We start from the raw sequence: 14,539 nt of genomic DNA, 5'->3' as shown, positions 1-14,539 counted from the left end.
ACTTTGCAGCAAAACATTGCATTTGGGTGTGTTAATTGATGTAAGAATTGCATATGCATATTAGTCACATGCAATTATTAAAACACCTAAGTAAGTGCAAACATCTTTCTTGTACGTGTACAGCAGGATTATGTGTAAATTATTACTTACCTTTGCCTTGCTTGGCCATTGTAATTTTGTCCTTTAATCAGTTGTGTGTTCGTTTCTATAACATCTCAGAATGTATAATAATATATATATACACACACACACACACACACACACACACTGAGTGAGTGTGAGTGTGAGTGTGTGAGTGTGTATATATATATATGTATATGTGTGTATATATATATGTATATGTGTGTATATATATATGTATATGTGTGTATATATATATGTATATGTGTGTATATATATATGTATATGTGTGTATATATATATGTATATGTGTGTATATATATATATATATATATATATATATATATATATATATATATATATATATATAGTACTATATAAACTGGTATACACAAACTAATACACTTCATGCTTCCTTGTGAAAACACTATTTTAATAATACAGGCCTAATGTTTGAGAAATATCCTAAGTATGAGACTCTAACAGTATTGTGCTTAAACAAATGTTTATTACTTAATTCAATCATGTTTCTCATCATTTAAATAGGTTTCATACAAGGTATACTTAATGCCATCAATGTTGTGTGTACTCCTGCAATATAAAAAAAAATAAAATATTATATATAAATATATATATATTTTTATAAGAGATATATTTATATATATATATATATATATATATATATATATATATATATATATATATATATATATACACACGTATTTAAACTCATGCAGACAGGGAGTTAACCAGACTTTCACATACACACAGAAATGTAAGCGGGGAAAAAACATTTCTTTTTGCAGGTGTGTTTTTACTGATATGCCTGGCTAAGAAATATTTTCACACACTGGTCTTTGTTAGTTTTCAAAAAAACACTATGTGAACGCATTCACAGTCTAGGGATGTTTTTCACAAATGAGATAAAAGAAGGAGAAATGTTTCTCCCACAGTCCCATATCACGAACCACAACTGTTAACCCAATTAGACAAACAAATCCAATTGGCGTTTGAAATAAGGAGTCAAAGTAGTTACTTTTGTTGACCTTGACAAGGAAAAACAGGAGTTTGTTAGCCATTCAGCACATTCATTTTGATGAGCAAATAACACAGACCTGCACACAGCTTTTGTGCTACTCAGACATGGCTGATGAATTCGTTAACAATATTAATCCCCTTTTAGGGTATAAGTACATGATCTGTGAAGCCATCTTGAACAGTCGCGGACAGAAAGCAAGCACACGCCAAATCGATGATTTCATTCGAGCAAAATATCCTTATTACCAAGACCGTAAGCATGCACGGAATTTTAATTCCTCAATAAGATTCACTTTATCAAGTAATGACTTTTTTGAACGTGACCAGGATAAGCTACAACACACCTATGGTTTCTGGAAGATTGCCCCGGAAAAACAATTTATCCTGAAAGACGGCACTTATATTGTCGTGAAAGGCATATTTATTCCTAATGGCAATAGCAATGTATCCGCTACTACTGATCCGTTTGAATCGATACGTGCTGCAATATCTGCAGCCTCCATTCCTGAAACCCACATTGTACAAGAACAAAAGTACTATGATTATGTACCAAGCCTTTCAGCTGAAATTGCATTGGAATGGGAACCGGAAGAAATGAACCTACCTCCCGACCAATTATTTGAAGAAAGCAGTGGCGATTCCTATGAGCGCATCCTGGAGGAGATATGTGCCATACTGGATTCAGCGGTTGGGTTAAGCGTGGATGAAAATGGCTTGCATTTCTGGAGCGACCAGTTGCAGCCAGGCGAAGAGTTAATTCTAGAAGAATGGTAAATATAACAATCGTTATGCGTTGACTCTGCGTTTAAATTTTTTTTTTTTTGTAACCACCATTTTCACTTTCAATGCGTGGATACAGCGTAACATTGCAGACTGCATAACATGTAGCGATCACAAACAAATTGTTTCCTAATACAATATAGTAGGACCTGAAAGAGTAGTACACATTGCTGACGGAATAAATATACGTACTTTCCTATCCCTTTAAACATATTAGCAACATTTTACCATTACTCTAACACATACCTGTTTTGTTATCATGCAACATCTACAACATTGAAAACCGGGTCCACCACGTATGACGTGGGACCCTTGTCATGGGCCAAGGCGTCCTTAAAAAGGATTAGTGATGTAAGTCCCGCCCCCAAGCGACGTGCGCGCCTCAAAGCCTATTGGCTGTCATGTTTTGTTATAGTAACGGTAACTGCAGTGTGTGATGCGTGCGGCTCAGTGTTTGTAGGCGTACCCTGGGCGTTAGCCGAATGTTAATTGAGTGGGAGGAGTGTTAGCGTGCGTTTCACGCTGGCTTAACATGACGTCACACGTATTGCATTTGCGCATTGTGTTATCGGCCGTGCTTTCTGTTCAAACACGTCTGTTTAAAAAGAATACAGATGTACTCGTTTAGAACGAATGTAGTTTCGTCTTCATTGTATTTGAAATAAAGATGTTATGTTTACTGGTATTTTCAACATGTATTGAACGCACAACGTACGCTTTGTTTTGCGCATGCGCTAACAGTTAGTGGAGCCAAGCGTGAAGTGCGTGCGCACACAAAGATGTGCGCGCACATCTTTCAGTATACAGGCAACGTTCACTTCTTATACATAGTTATGCCTGCTACAAATTTAAAGAAACATTACATACTGATGAACAGTTTTACTTCTAACATATAAGTGAGTGACGTGTGTATCTACACAATCATATAGAGCTGCGTAACGCGTTGTCACGGATGCATATCTAGTAAGGTGCCATCTTTGACCATCATGTGTTTGCTGTATTTCAGAGATGTCGGGGAAGATACAATCGGATCAATGTATGATTTCAGAAGAGTCTACCTTTATATGAGATGATTGTGAGGAGGAGCCACCGACTACTATACTACATATGGAACTAATTTTATATTGCTTGCAGCGCTTATTAACAAACAATTAAAAATGTGATACCCTTATGCCTATATTGCATAAGCACTTAATTAACATAATGATGTTGCAAAAGAGTGCCTCATGAATTTTTATTGAGTGTTCTTTAATGACTACTAACATTTTATGACATGGTGTGTTTTATATATAACAACCATTCCCACTCTGCTAACACATTTGTGTATTCTAATATGTAATGGAACGTATGACTGTCGAAACTATGTAACAATAATAATAATAATATGAGCATGTTCATGTATAGGGCTGCTAGTTGTACGCAGCGATTTACAGACACATGTTTCAGCCTGAGGTCCCTGGCCCGTGGAACGTACAAATGTTTTTTTGCCGCATGAGGCACAGGGAGATAAAGTGACTTGGCCAAGGTCACAAGGAGCCCACACCGGGAATTGAACCAGACTCCCCTGCTTCAAACTATCAGTGCCAGTGTGTGTCTTTACTCAGTGAGCCACTCCTTCTCCCAATGTAAAGGACACTTACAACCAAGTAGCCATTTATTTTTAAAATCTCTTGTTACATGGGTATGTAGATAAAATGGTTTGGGACTGTAGCAAATAATGTTAGTGGCCAGATGTTATGGTCCACTCCAATGCATGATGTTCTGAATATGACATCACCATCATGTTATGAAGTACGTTTCTGTGTATATTTCATTAACCTAACTAACTATAGTTTACTGTGTTTATTAATCGTTTAGAAATACATAGTATAGTCAATATGATGATATAAGCTACCATAATAAAGCTGGTGTTATCATTTGTCGGTGTTATACATGGATCCTACACCAATTGATAGAGACACAAACAGTTGTCTTAAAAAGTGTGTCTATGCTAGTGATGAATGTGCTCCCGTAAGTAAACAAATAAGTACAGTTATCCCCTTTTCTCCAACCACCTCTATATTACATTAATGGAAATTATAAGGAAACATACATAAAATGTGATGAAATGTGAGTAATCATTTTGTAATACAATGCACATGAAAGCTCAAGAGTAGCTAAATGCATATACATGATACAGAAAGTACATATATGTAACATTTGTGTTTAAACCAATATGTTGGGTTTTTAGTTCCAATAATTATAGGAAGATTGAGGTAGCCACATCTTATGAGAGATGTCAGCAAATATACATACCATGATCAGTCATACTGGAGATATACCTATAATGCAAAGGAACAATATATAAATTGCAAACATTGACATGCCATCTTCAGTACCGTAAACAACACAGCAAAGTGTGTATTTGGTGTTAAATGTACAACACCATGTATATTTCATGACATTCAAAATGTAAATCAGCCTGGTGAACACATCATATGGATGTACATGTTACACTGCACCAATAACATTGTATGTAAGCATACTAGAAGCATGAATGATTATGGGCATAATATGTGTTTTGTCTTAGCATAAGGAATAACACAATGCTAAAATATTATTGCTTTGTTACCCAAGTTGTATTCACATACACACAACTAAAGTACAATTGAAGAGGGATTATATAACCTGTGCAACAATAACATACCGGTGCCACATCCCTTTGTGCACACAGCAGAGAAAAGAAAGGTGTGCAACCCATATTCATCTGTGTCCTAACAGAAGGTTATATAAAGAAACATTATTGTTAATATAACATAATTAAACTATAAAAGTAGTACTAGGAACATATGAGTTTGTACTTACAAGAAAAAAATGAATTGATGAGATTCTGTCGTGTCTGGCCACCACTGGCTGTTTGTTCATTTTCAGCAGCTACATGGGTGGGATGCTCGTCTACCAAAGCCTCAGCTAGGTCTGACTGTACATTGTGCCTGAGTGCAACATTGTGCAAAATGCAACAGGCAAGGATAATATCAGACACTTTTTGAGGCTTGTATAGAAGAGCCCCACCAGTTCTGTCCAGACACCTAAACCTGGTCTTGAGTAGGCCAAATGTCCTCTCTATAACAGATCTTGTAGATATATGGGCTGCATTGTACCTGTCCTCTGCTTCAGTTTGAGGGTTTAGCACCGGAGTCAAGAGCCACGGCCTAATTCCGTATCCTGAGTCACCTATAATGAATGGAGCACACATAAGCTGACATTAGTGATCAAATTGTACAATGCCAACATTCCTAAATCAACATGTGTTTTGTGTTAGAACATGTAAATATGTACTCACCCAGCAGCCAACCAGGTTCAAAATGTCCCTCTTCGAACGCATGGAAGACTGAAGAGTTCCTCAGGATAGAGGAATCGTGACTGGAACCAGGGAACTTGGGTACCACATGCATTATCCTCATCGTGGCATCACATACCACCTGTACATTGAGTGAATGGTAGTGCTTCCGATTGCGGTACACATGCTCACTCTGACTAGGTGCAATCAAAGCAACATGTGTGCAATCGATTGCACCCAGCACAGATGGTATCCCTGCTATATTATAAAAGCCAGTCCTGACTTCCAGCCACTCTGTTGCCTCTGTAGGAAAATGAATATAATTCCTAGCGCGTCTATTGAGTGCATAGAGAAACTGGGTCAAGGCCCGCGAGAATGTAGATTGCGAGACCCCGCCCACTATGCCCACAGTTGTCTGGTATGACGCGGAAGCAAGATAATGTAATGAGCACAGCATTTTAACAAGCCCAGGGACTGCACGACCTCTGGCTGTGAAAAAATCTAAATCCCCCCTTATCTCCTCATAAAGAGCTAAGATTGCTGCTGAACTCAAACGATAGCGACTTACAATCTCCTCCTCACTCATCCCATCTAACAGGGTTCTCTCCCTGTACAGACGCGGACGAGGCACAAGTTGTCTCCTCTGTCTTCTCCTCTGATCTCCTGTCCCTCTACCTGTCCCTCGGCCTGTCCCTCTCCCTGTCCCTGTCATATCCGCGTCACTGTCACTGTCCCTCGGTGTGTCCCTCCCTTGCCCTATATGATTCTCTTCATCATCAAGCATGTCATAGAAAAGAATGTTCCTCCGTCTCCTAAACAATCTCAACATTTTGAAATGAGTAGCTGTGAATGAGCAGGTAATGTGCGTCCTTTAAATAGGTATGTGATGATGTCAGGTGACATAGTAAAATGCAAGGTGTTACATTAACATAATAAAGTACTTCTGTGGCAAGCTGTGTGCACTTGTTGTTCTAAGTATTTGTTGTGTGTATTCTGCAGGGAATGATGATATTTGGCAATGATGTGACGTGAAGCTTTGTACAAAGATTGCTTGCAAATAAATAGTTGCATGTGCAATGCATGTAACACTTGTGAACGCAAGAGTCAGTCATGTAATGAGACAAAAAGGCTGAGATTGACGTGGGAAAAGTTTTGTGTAACATGTGTAATTATCCATGTTATTGTGACATGTTGGCAACAATGAATAGTCGTGTGCATATGCATGCATTTGTGTAAGGAGGATAGTTGGTATAGAATGAGTTTACAAGGTGTCCCAATGATGAATTACTGTACATGTGTGTATAAGTTAGGTTGAAGTGCTTGTAATGCAACGGTTACAATGTAAACATGCAATGTGATTGAGCGTCCAATAAGTGACGTCATGAAAATAGGGAGGACCCAAAAGTATATGTAAACATGAGAAGACAGATGTACATGAACGTTTAAAGATGCGTGTCACATTACAAGCATTGTGTAATGTAAAGGAAGATGAATATACTGTGTATGTGTGACATGTGTGACATGTGTAACATCATGTAAATAATTGTCGCTGAGTTGAGTAAAATGTGTGATATGATGTGAGGTTCTCCTTTAAGAGTGTAGTATAGTATTTTCCCTTGCCACATCATCACATGATGAGTAATGTGACCCGCAAATGCTGAAAACATGTAAAAGTCGAATGTTATGCAAATAAGACACATCAGCTGTGACACAATGCAGGGAATGCCCCCACACTGTAATGCAAATCCCCCTTGTATTGTGAGCAATGAAACGTAAACAGTACTATACTGTTATACGTCCCCGCTCCATTGACTTCCATTGATGTACAGAAGATGTTTTTTTTCTAAGTGCCGTTCCGGCAGCCTTAGCGATCGTTCTCCCGTCCAAACTGCCAACTTTAGTTGGCGGGAGAAATCGGCCATAACATCTCAATTTCGTAGTGCCGATCAGCCCCGATAAGCTGTTTTTTTTTGTTGAATCCAGCCGATTTAAAAAAGTGGCGATCAGTGTCGAAAACAGGCTTATCGGCAGGCGACTGGCCATAACCAAATTATCGGCTCCGAAACCTGGCGATATGAAGCACTTATCGGCGCTTACTGAATCTCAAACCCAATTTTGGCTATAACATGGCCATATTTCCCTTATCAACGCTTACTGCATGAGGCCCATGGACTTAGAAAAAGAAGCAATTTAATTCAGCCATCGAAACGTTGGTTTCTCTTGCTGAATTAAATTGCTTCTATTGCTGAGTCCATGTGCCTAGATGTGTCTCTATTCCTCCTTGGTTTGTAGACCAGTGCACCCAGTTAGAATAAGGGTTACATGTGATTGCTGAAATTCCAAGATGCTTTGCTCATGATCGTGTACTAATAGACTTTAAAAAAAAATCAAACCAGTGCCATTGGCATTTAGGTTGACAGCTACGTATGATATTTAACTGACAGTTACGTTTTGGGCCCCGGCTTGATTCATTCATCAACTAGAACCTTAGAAGTTCTCTAAAATTTAGAACGCCACAATATTCATTGCTTTCTTTGCCTTCAGCCAAGATAGCAATCAAATAGCTTTTTATTCATGTTGCCACAAAAATGTGCAGGCTAAAGAGCTCCGACTTTAAGTGTTTCACACCCTTGTAAGCACCATCAACGGTGCCATATTAAAACAATATTAAAATGTTCTGGTTGTAAAACTGGGTAATTTGATACTTTGTTCAAAACTGATTTTATTTCTTGCACCAATGTAGTACCTGGGAGCAGTACCGGGACTTACATAGCAACATGTGCTTATTCTAGTAGTGTCCGTTATACTTTCCTTCTCCCTAAATTGATGTTGTAAGAGCATTCGCAGGTCTTCTGTACTGTAAACGCTCCCTGTGCATTTGGCCTAACAAGAAAACCCTGGGAAACTAAACATTTACTTTAAAATACAACTATTATCCAGAGGGGCTACCCCTTTCTATTTTTTTTAAATGGTTTGAAAAACAGATGTGAATGTATCTCTTCATCTACTTCCCTATGTAAATCACAGAAAGCACAGCGGGAGAGGGGATGTGCTGATCCACATTGCAGAAGGTAAGCGTGCCAAGCGCATAGCGAGCTCAGCGCCAGCGGGGGCTCAGCCTTAGGAAAACATGTCAGGGCTATTCCTGACACTATTCATTTTGCTCTGCTAAACCTATGGTTATTGTCAAAGACTTATATATTCTATAGTTCCATAAATATTTGTATTTCTCTTAGGCTAGTGTCCACATCCATAAGTTTTATAAGAAATGTATGGTTTGACATAACTATATTGAGACAAGGTGAAAACCGGGCCATTAAAGTGACAGTGCTGATACGGAAACATATTCCAACACCTTTTTGGGGATTTTGTGGTTTTCAGAGATTTTTTTTTTTTTAATAACATCATTTGGATTATCTTTAACATTTTTAGTTGAAACATGTCTTCTTGCTAAGCTGTCTAGCATCAGGGCTGAATTATTGATCTATATGCATAGACTCATGAGAGATCTCAATTTTCAGGAACAGGCTAAAAGGAAGACTACAATTCCCTATGCAGTTCCTTGTGCTGTGAGTGGCAGGTAATGCACATTTGGCAAGGAAATAAACACTCCCTTTGCAGTTGCTTTTGTTTGGAAGATGAGGTATATACTGATATACAGCAGCAAGGATGTAAATACTCCATTTGCGGTTTCATGTGTAAGAAGGAAGTGATATATTGTTTGGCAAGGACATTAACACTCACTTTATAGTTCAGTTTTCTCAGGTGAGGTGTTATTCCAAACTGGCAAGAGCATTAACCTTTCCATTGCTGTTCCCTCTGCTAGGAACATTAATTACACTAATATGATAAGGACATTTACACTCATTGTGCAGTTGAATACTCTTAGACCGTGGAGTGTGCAGGTGTGACAGGATTTTTTGGATTGCGCAGGGGTGCAGTTCCCCGCATTGGGAGTAGGTGGTATATTGTTGTGGCAAGGAAATAAACACTTCCATTGCCGTTCCATGTGTTGGGAGGATGGGTACACACTGGTGGGGTGAGGGCAGGGCTGCCAACAGGCAAGGAGAGTCAGGACAGGTGTATGTCTGGGCCCTTTTCTCTATTAAACTCTCCCTCCTGCATGCAGACAGGCTGTAGACGTCTCCTACCCCTGATAGACAAATTGGTACCCTCACGCCTGCCCCCCCTACCCAGGGCTGCTTCATACATTAGGCCGACTAGGCACAGTGCCTAGGGCCTACGAACCTTTTAGGGCCTACAATATTTCACTTGAAAAAATACCTAAACAAAAAAAAATCACGAAATAAGAGAAAACAGCAAATTTTAATTTAAAATGCCTTCGAAGTATCGACACCTTTAAATATCGAAACAAAAGTAGCGATGCCAAATATCTCTACTATCGGAAAAAACAAGCAAACGATGAAATTAACATAAAAATTAGTAAAAATATCGGACACACAGGCCTCTAGAAATAAAAGTGCCTAGGGCCTACGAAGGTCTTAAAACAGCCCTGCTCCTCCCCCCACTCAACAACCTAGTTCCCAGGTCAAGAGTTCATACTGAGCCTAGGAAACAGTCGGCGCACTTGGGTAAGGACCTAAATGTTACTTCTGCACTTCCCTGTGCCAGAAAAGAGAGGTTATATTAGTGGTGTAAGGACAGGAGCGCATCGTCTGTAGGTTCCTGCGTTTGCAGGTTTGGCAAGGACATACAAACCCCATCTGCATATCCTAATGCTGCAATGAGTAGTTATATTGGTGTGTGCCGAGAGGAAAAGGTACAGTAGAGTATACAGTTAGTCCTAACTATCTAACGTTTCACGTTACAATGAATGGCATATCCAACGCTTTACAATGCCTCCCTGTGGGCCGTTGTTCGATGTCGGAATGCGTTATCCGAAGCCTGAATGCGTTATCCAACGCTCACCACCACTGAATAACATGGGACTCACTTTACAACGGTTTCACTATCCAACGCTACTTCCAGAACGGATTCCGTTGGATAACCAAGGGCTGCCTGTATTAACACCCCCACCCCATTACAGTTCCCTGTGCTGTAAAAAGGAGAAATGCTGAAAGGGCAAAGATATATTGCAGTATTTTTTTTCTTGCAAAAAGGCATTTTTATGAAAAAGTAACATTTTCTGTTAGTTTTTATGCCTGCGTTCCTCACTGCCAAATTTTACCCTTGGCTAGGGTATTAGAAATATATTGAAATTGGCTGGCTGTTGTCAAATAGGCCCATAATGATCTGTTAAATACACATACTGTATTATACAATATTGTATAGACTGCTTTTTGTAGGAAGATCCATTCAAAATAGTTTTACTTCAGGATTACTTTAAATAGGAAATTCATTTTAGAATCAGATATGCAATTAGGGTACAAAAGAAATGTAACATGATGCGTGATATATATCTATATCTATATATAGCCTGGGTCCCCTGGTTTTCCCTGTTCCCCGCTCTCCTCCGCTACAGCGGGGGGAACTTGCAGGTGTCGGCAGCGTCAGGCAGGCGAATCGGTCGCCGGAGACTCTCACCCGGCTCCCTTTGCAGGACGTCGCCATCTTGATTATGGTTGCGCATGCGCAGTGCAGTTGTGCATGCACAGGGCGAACAGGAGGGGGAAGGGCTCCACGGGGAACTACAGTTCCCAGCAGCCCCGGGGCTGGTGATCACATGCCGCTAGGCGGCCAATCGCGCATGCTTTTCCCCTGCTCAGGGGATTGATAAATTTGGCCCGCTCTCGGAGCTGGGACGCCAGTAGGGTAGGTTGTATATGCCAGAGACCCCCTGTTAGGCCCCAGCTAGGCCCCGACTCCCCTCAGCTTGTGGTTGCTGCAGGGACAGGCCCATAGATAGGGACACTGCCCCTGTAGTCCAGAGTGAGGGTCACAGCCAGGACGCGGCTGCATCCCGACCTCAGGTGATCTGGTACCAGACACCTGCAACCAAGAGACATTGTATACGGTGGTACACTACCTGCGGGACCCACCAATCATTGAGGCGGAGGCTTCGCGGTTCATCACTTCGGATCCGTGGATCCCATCTTCATCTGCCCGCCCGGGTGTGGACATACCCGGCAGGTAACCAACGCATCATGTGCACCAACTCAACACTTTAGTGGGACAGCACTGTCTCATACATTTGGTTGGGTTGGCTCTTGGGGGATACTGTGACGGTCCGGTGCCCGGAACACCTCAGTACATTGGGGTAAGCCCCACACAGGTGCTGGGGAGGCACGGGTTATGGCCCTGCTAGGTCTGTGAGTGTGTATCTTATTCTTATTATTGGTTCTATGAGGTGTATAGTAAAACTGTTATGTTTTACACGTGTGTATTCTTTATTATCCTGTAACTGGGTCATTCCACTCAGTAAAATCCCATTACAGGTGGTGGCGCTACCGAACGATTACTCAGATTTACCCCAGGTTCCCAGCAGCAGAGGCTCAGGTCTCCTGTGAGCCACAGGTATTGCACCGCACCACACACGCTGTAGCTACAAATCTCCCAGGGGGTGGGGGAAAGTGCGCTACACACACACACAAACTCAAATTCGCCACACTTTCATGGCCAATTCGCCACTTGTGGCGATTGGCGACAGGGTTGCAACCTCGGTATTACACCAACTAAGTAGGAATAATTGTGACCGCACACTTGCTTGCTACAGTTGCTTTAGTGTGAACAAATATGTAAACAATAAAATGTGTAAGGCCGTACAGTTTTCATTCTGACTAACCTCCTTACTATCTTATCTCATGACATGATTACCAATGAGCTGGAATATAAGATGTCTGGGAAAACCAATATAACCTTTGAAAAAACGCTGATGCAGGAAGATGTTACAAGGCCTTGAAAAATACTCATATCATCTGAAAAGAAAAATATTTGGTGTATGGCTTGTAGAAATGTTCTCTTTATTTATAACTGCAGCTAAACGGAGTCGTGCTTTCTAGAGATGTATGTTTGTATGTTACATGTTTCTATTCAATTCCCATTATTAATAATCTATGATCCCTTTTGAAAGACACAAACCCCATCAATATCCAAGGCATATTTTTATCTAATCTTTAAATATCAAATAAAGCCATTAAAAAGACCATTTGCCTGCCAGTAGAGACAGAAAGCTGTTTCTTTGCTCTTAAATGTGCTCATTTTTCCTGTTATCTTTATACTGCTGGGAACAGCTGAGCTCTAACAAAGTAAACTTGGCTTTACTTATCAGAATGAGCTCAGGAATCTCTATTAGGAACGGAAACCAAACAATGGTGATTCAAATATGCAGAATGGAAGACTTAGGGCTATAAAAAGCTACAGTAGCAGCCATCTCAACACCATATAGCAGGTCAGCAGAGATTTTCTAGATGCCAATAGTCATCTGCCTTCACATGAAGGCAAGTTATCCCTCATCACTTCTAAGAAAATAAAAGGTTAGGTTTGATTGCTGTGGATCTCATTTGTCAGTAGTGAGCCATGTGTTCAGATAGTAGAGATTCTGACACGTCATTTGACAGCGCTGTGATTTATCTGATAGCGCTGTACAAAGTAGGATATGAAATATACTCTAATGTGCGGTTAATACAATTTCATAAAATCTGATCATTTAGGGTAGTGATTAGTGATACGTTTTCTGTGGTAAGATTTCAGTTAATTGTGTACTTAAGCAAAGAAGCCCCAATGCACATCCAAATTTAACAAATTATTTAGTGGATATATATATCCACTAAATAATTTGTCATATTGGATGTGCATTGGGGCTTCTTTGCTTAAGTACACAATTATATATTAAGTACACGTTATATATACTGTATATATAACGGAAATAGCCGTGTTAGTCCAGTTGCGATACTGCAGAATAAATGAGTACTTCAGTATTAGGTGATACCTTTTTTTATTTGGACTAACAATTTATGTAATAGGACAAGCTTTCCAGAGTTTTCCTCTGTTCCTCAGGTCAGCAATACTGGTATACAAAGGTTTATATGACTTAGACAGGGATAGACAGTCATAGAAACCTTTGTATAGCAGTATTGTTGACCTGAGGAACATAAAAAAACTCTCAAAAGCTTGTTCTATGATATAAATTGTTAGTCCAAATAAAAAAGGTATCACCTAATACTGAAGAACTCATTTAATCTGCAATATATACATACACACACACACACACACACACACACACACACACACACACACACACACACACACACACACACACACACACACACACACACACACACACACACACACACACACACACACACACACAGTTTCGTTGTGTAATTAGTACTGTTCTATAATCTGATAAGCATTTACCATAAAAAGAAACAGCATTATTGTGTGGTTAGAGCTTTATGAAATCCAGGTTTATGCAGCATGTTCGATAAGTGTTGTACACGTTTTATGCAACACATTCTATAAATGTTGTGCAACACTTTTAATCATCCATGCGCACACAGTCCCCAGGGAAACTGAACCTGAATGGCCCGTGAGCCCGTACCAGATGGGAGCAGACTGGCACTTCCGCCGGGATTCACTAGTCTGCAATATTGGTTATCGCGTCGCCACCTCCTGTTGGCAGCCATTGACTTGAATAGCAGTTAATGTGGCATCGGTTGTGATTACCCACATTGGAGCTTAGTGAATATCCCCTAAAATCCTTCTTTCCCACTATTCAGTAAGTGCCTGACCTTTGCTGGGTACTTATGCTTTTTTCCCCTTCTCGTCTCTTTAATGTTTTTAAGTTAACCTGTGACGAAAGCTCTATTGACCATTTAACTGTAGAGTGAACTTACGACGTACATGGTATGCCATGGGTACTTGCTCATTATCTAGAGGCAGATTGGGTAACTGCTCTGACGGAGCGCCCAGCCCAATCAAAGCGTAAGTGGAGCCTCATCCCCAATTCTGGCATCCGGGCAACAGTTACGGGGGGGATCAATTGACGCACTGTAAATGCTAATGTTACAGCAAAACAATAACATCATTGGGAACACTTTCTTTGGGTCATGATATCAACTCAAGCTCTCTATCCACATTAACAAGATCCATTCGCTGATCTCAACCCACCGTGTCTAGTTACCCATTCACTACACTTTATATCATCCCTAGCAATTCGGAATGTTCTCGGTCACCAACGTAATGTTCTTCTGCAAAGTTCAACATCAGGTGGCAGAAAATCTGTGCAAGAATAGCTGCTGAACTAGTGGCCGAGTAAGTTGGTGCCATGTCTGTCCTGTAAATCTTGTTCAACATATACAATTGATTAAAGTGTTACTCTTG

The 14,539-nt window shown here is 40.3% G+C and overlaps 1 protein-coding gene across 4 annotated transcripts in view; it reads right to left on the bottom strand.

Moving 5' to 3' along the window:
• Nucleotides 1–14,539, bottom strand: part of ESRRG (estrogen related receptor gamma) — a 768,405-nt gene that overhangs the window by 522,513 nt on the left and 231,353 nt on the right. The gene's annotated exons all lie outside the window — the stretch shown is intronic.

This window comes from Ascaphus truei, chromosome 4 (assembly GCF_040206685.1).
Source record: "Ascaphus truei isolate aAscTru1 chromosome 4, aAscTru1.hap1, whole genome shotgun sequence".
Classification (NCBI taxonomy): Eukaryota; Metazoa; Chordata; class Amphibia; order Anura; family Ascaphidae; genus Ascaphus; species Ascaphus truei.
Note: the sequence above shows the minus strand (reverse complement) of the source record. Positions and strands in the feature narration are given on the sequence as shown.